The following is a 6,000-nucleotide window of genomic DNA, read 5'->3' on the forward strand; positions in this document are numbered from 1 at the left end:
CTGGACTGACCTCCTCTCAATAAGAGATGTGCATCAAAAGGTTTCTACAGTATAAATCCTTTCTTATAACTCCACACCACATCTAATGGACATGAGGGTCCTATCCCTCATGAGGGACACATCAACTCAATTCGGTTCCCTATGTGCCTTGAATGGTTTCTTTTCAATGTCACCACCCTGATTTCATCAGGATTCCGGATATCATCCACCACAGTAGTTATTAGAATAGACAATGCAGGTCGTGATAAAAGTTTATCAAAAAATTGGACATTTATTCCCAAAAATATAAAGGGTTAAATCCATTAAAAAAACATCATTAAAAACAACCCCAAATGGTCGTGGGTTTATTCTACCATAAACCCTCATTAAGCCGGTTCTTATAGATCATAGATCCTTAATTAGGATACAAAATGGTAAAAAACTTACAGCCTGGGGCCCAGTAGGTACCAACGCATCTCCGTCCTTTCTGCCTACACACAGATGGGCAATTCCTTTCTCCTAGGGCCATAGATTACTAAAGAAAAAAAAACAGAATCAAGGCCTACTGTCCTTTTAAAAAGGGATGACTGTGGCAGGTTTGAAAACACAGTTTGTTCTGGCAGAAAAAATGGACCCTTATAGCGGGAGGCCTGGAAAGCCCTTCACATCCTAAGGCCCCAGTGGGCATAAGACTGATGCCCGAAGTTATAAGGGGTGCAGGCCTAGCATCTGATTACGATAGCTATACAATATTCCCCGAATTCTGGGTGATCTAGTTAAATTTTACAGATAAGTGACGATGGCTCAAGGCTGTCTGCCAGAGGAAGTGCTGCTTCGTATTACCTATTTGCTGCCCACCACTGCAGGTCTCTCCCATCTTCAGCTTCAACCTTGACTCTAATTGACAGCCATCATCCTCAATCTATCCTCAGTGCTCAGCAGCCGCTTGTCGCCTATGCATGATTCTGGCTTGAGCACGCTTCTGCCTCTTCCGTGGCTGCCAAAACTCTTCTTTTTGGAGTTCTTCTTCTTGTCAAACTGCACAATCCGCTCCTGCGGCATCTGATATATGATACTGTGAGGGGGTGGAGCTATGATGCAGCAAGCTTTGATTGACTCCCTGCAGTAGCTCTTTATTGGTTGACTGGCCATGAGCCGTAATTGGTGCAGGGTTGGCGCCAAATTTAAAACATTGGTAGAGCTTGAATCTCACCAGAGAGTCTCATCATGCTAGAAAATCCCACAACATCGCTGCAAGATCCAAGGGCAACAGATTATTGGATATACCTCATTGACTCCAGGAACAGGTAAGCGTCCTGAGCCATACTCACCCACATCGTCACAATATTAGTACATAGCTGCTACCTTTTAAAAATAGCGCCAAATTTTGCTGCGACCTGATGTATCTGAGCACATAACCCACTGCAGACCTAGGAGAACTACTAGCCCCATTGGATTATGTTAGTTGGAAATTAATGTGGATATGTTATGTACATTATAAATGTTCCTATTCAATAAACTGAAACTTAAACTGCAATAATAATAATAATAATAATAATAATAATAATATGATAAGAATTCCATCCAATATGCAGAAAATAAGATTTTTATGATGCTGCTGGCCCACACAGGGACATGTCCAGAGACAACATTTTCCAGGGACAATTCGCATGCGGAGGCCTGCGCTTGTGCACTGCTCTAAAAAACGGGGAAATATGATTGCATCTCATATGCGATTAATGCTGAATAAGGCCCAAAATAAGGATAATACTAATGACTGCCCAAATAAATTAGGGACAGTTACACCATTCGATGGCTACATAATTCTAGCGTGTGTCAGTCCTTATCAGGGAAGCTGCATATCCAGAGCCGTCTTAAGAGCAGTGTAGGCCCCTGGGCACAGCAATGCACTGGGGCCCCTACCCACCCATCAGCAGTAGGGGTGGGGGATGCTGTCAGCGGCAGCTTTGATGTCCCGCGGGCAGTAGGGGGGTTCTGTCTTCCGCTCAGCATTTAGGACCTGGAGAAATTATCTCTGCTAATTACTCCTTTACTGCACAGATGAAGGGAGATGGGGCTGGAGGGAAAGCACTAAACTGTAGAAGGGGACATTGGGCTGAATGAAAGGGCCCCGGTACATGACTTTCAGGGTGGTAGGGGATGTTTAATACGCAGGGGAGGGGTGGATAGTGGAATGGGCTTAATATTCATCATTTTCTGGTGGGAGGGCAGCTTGCTTTACTGCAGATATCTACAGTTCCTGGAAATAGATTTCTTAGCTTTAATGGGATAAAACAAACTAGAGAATCCCACCTTTCAGGAGATACTGGGGACTTGGGAATCAGAGTTCAGGAACCAGAGCAATCCACCAACAAAATTATAAAATTGTATACCAGGTGTGTGGAGCTGGAGCAGGGATCAGCTGCTGGAAGGCTGATATCTCTGGTTCTGGGCATAGTAGAGACAAGCTGCCAGTGTCCACCAAAAGGGGAGAGTCCCAGCCTTTGGATTATACCCTCAGAAAAACTCTATGTCAGACAGAACCCGAGATATCTGGCTGGGAAGAACAATTAACAGGCTCGGATGGGGGGGCGCTGCTTTGAAGTCGGATATCTCCGGTTCCCCAGGGCCGATTTTCAAAAATCTGGTACCCCTGGAAAGAGGGGACTCTCAGCTATCAGCCTATGGCCCTTTTACTCCTGGGCCCTTGGGCAAGAGCCCACTGAGACCATACGAAAAGATGGCCCTGTGCATATCTGATTAACTTTATCCAACCTTGCTGTATCTCTGTGCCCTGATTATTTCCCTCTTGTGCCCCTGTCACCTTCTCTATCCTTGTGCGATTATCTATTGACTTACAATGTTTTCCGTCCCCAAACTGTGACTTGACACTTCTGTGTCCCTGTCAACAGCATGCACTGTGTATTACAGTTAGGACACTTAGATACATGAGATAGTAAAGCCTGTCCAGCAGATCTCTGTGTATTTATTCCAGTACAAATAAGCAATCAGTGCAGCTGCTTTCCTGTGATCCACGAATAATACAAACAACAGACATGTTGCATATAAAATACTTCATGAAACAGCAAACAAAGTGTGTGCATGTTTTAAATCTTGATCAAGATACACAATACAACTGGTGACAATATTGCCAGATTATTCTATGACAGTTTCTATGTGGAGTTTTTGTTTTGTTGAATGGCTCACTGGATTGGAATGGGTGCTGTTTTCATTTTATTACTAAAAGTGGAACCATTGCCACAGTCAAAACGGCCATTTTGTGTGCTGGACCAATAGTCTTTCTATCAGTTCACTAGGGTTGTTGACATTACTCATGATTCAACAGACAGCAAATATTGTGAATTATATAAAACAATGGTAAAAATTAAGCAAGACAATACTGCGTTTCAACATCTAACCTCCCAATTGACCATTGAACAAATTCCGTGGCTCTTTGGACACTTGCATTTTGTAGTGTATTTACATTTTTAGTTGTACCATAAAGCAGAGCAGAAATTTACAGTTCCTTAGGTCATGTCAAATAAAATCAGAGAACTCATAAACGCTATAGAGGAACATATCAAGCAGTCACACTGATAGCACCTTCTCCCGGATCTACCCCGGCACCAAAATTAATTTTTTTTAACACTTTTTCTGTAGGGGGCGTAGCCAGGCCTGCATTATTAGGCCACGCCTCCTACAGAAAAAGTGTTAATAAAATGTGATGGGTGCCGGGGCAGATCCAGGAGAAGGTGCTATCAGTGTGACTGCTTGATATGTTCCTCTAGGGCGTTTCTGAGTTCTGTGAACTGTAAAGTACTTGGGTCCGGCACTGCTCTCAACATATGTAAGCATGTAGAGACTTGCAGCCATCAACATAGCATTTTCTTACAATTAAAGCTCTTCTTGTCTTCATACACACCTCCAAAGGTGGAGATCCAGCCTTGGCATTTATTTTCAGTGGAACGTCTCTTGTAACCTCCAGGTGCACTTTTCATGGGAAACTGTATTTATATGGGCATTTCATTTACTAATGTAATCAAAATATTGTAATGTTTTCTATTGATAGATATAATAAATATATCCCTACTACTTGCTAGAAAAAAGTAAATGTTTAAATGAATGGGGGTTGAGTACAGTAGGCTAGACTAGATTGTAGGCTAGACTTTGTAGTGACGGGTTAAATCTTTCCACATGTGCAATTATAGCCAGATCCACAATTGATTTTACTGGGGCAGTTCCAAAAACTGCAATGTATGTGTGTGTGTGTGTACATTTGCGCGATATGAAATGCTCTATGGAGCTGCTTAATTTGCGGTTAGTAAATCACATTTTATATAAGCAAATGTCATTTTGGTTGGGTGAAAATTTTCAGTTTTGAGCAATGTTAGTAAATTAGCCTCATTAAAAGGAGACATTGTTATGTTGTGTTTCCACATTGCTGATCAGATATTGGCAAGCACAGCCAGCATACAGAACAAGAAAAGACCCACTTTGGTTGGTTAATTTCTAATTCAGTTTAAGGGACAGAAACTTCCAGGACTGTCCGTGCAAGTGAGAGGAAATCCTGCCCACAGCTGCTGAACATTAGTGCACAACTTTCTACACAGTGACATTCTTCCTCAGGGCTGGCACACGCTGCATAATGCCCAGAGGCCTCTGCCAACCTTATCTCGTGTCTTACTGACAGTGCCACTTGTCTGCTTATTAAAACATCTGCGCCATAGATAGAGCCCTTGACGTTTTCATAGAACACAATAGATTTTTTCCACAGACAGAGGCTTAACCTTAAATTGACAGGGAGATGTAAAAAGACGGCAGTAGAATATAGATGCTATATATGTAACTGCCGATTGGGGTTAATTCTATTGTGTAGTACCACAAACATACAGGACATATATATGGATAGAGAGAGAGAAGGTGAGAGAGAGAACTTGCTAACTTATAATAGCACATGCCTTTGAAGAGAGACGTTCCAGGGCTTTTCAGACCTTATACAGCAGTTAACATGGATTAACCTATTTTAACTGTCTACTGGGCATGAGTCAGGAGGTCTCATTTTAAGTAATTTTCCTATATATAACACACTTTATTTTTGCATTGTTTTTCACTTCCATATGATGAATTCTGTGTCATACTATCCTTACTGTTCCTTTCTACCTACAGTATATGGGTTCTAAATCTCTCATCCTTTGTTTATCTTGTGATTTCTCTACATCAGTTTACTTGCTGGTGTTGTGGCTTTTGGCAACTATTTTTATATTAAATATTTTTTTTATTCTTTGGCAAATGAATAAAGTTTTTAATAAAATGAATAATAAGAAAATAAAGTTAAATGGACATAATGTACTGTATTATATAAGGTTATAGGAGGGATAATTATATGACTTGTGTAAATGAAGAGATAGAACGGTAATAAAAAGTATTTTAGGAACAGCTACAATGGGAATGATATTCTATAAAATAATATTAGGCCTGTAGGATGGTATGGTAATGAATCAATTGTATTGCGCAGGAGGATTTATATGGAGATGTGATATGGAAGGTATGGCGATATATAGGAAGATCGATAGTAGGGGTTTTATGTAGAAGGATATATAAGTAGACCAGTCTGAGGACGTAGTACTGTGTTTATGGGGAGCGAAGACATTGTATTTTATACTTACTGATCTTGGCTAAATTCATAAAATACCCTGTTAAAATCTTATCCTTGGCATTGATGGGGTTAAAGCCATTATTTTTACTAACTGAAGTTTCGTGATTTACTCCAAAAGGGAGGAGACTACTGCACGCCTGTGTGTGAGTGGGCGTCCCGAAGGGGGGACCCCAGGGAATACACACCACGTTACATTTTCTCATCAGTGTTGCCAAAACTGTTTAATTTTATTCATGTGCTTGGGATGCCGAGTCAGCATGAAACTCCAGCTTGATTCTGTAACATTCAGCTAGATGATCCAGATAAGATCTGTGGGCTGTATTATTCAGTCCAGTTATGTAGAAGAGACCACCAAGACTTCAAAG

This window comes from Pseudophryne corroboree, chromosome 6 (genome assembly GCF_028390025.1).
Source record: "Pseudophryne corroboree isolate aPseCor3 chromosome 6, aPseCor3.hap2, whole genome shotgun sequence".
Taxonomy (NCBI): domain Eukaryota; kingdom Metazoa; phylum Chordata; class Amphibia; order Anura; family Myobatrachidae; genus Pseudophryne; species Pseudophryne corroboree.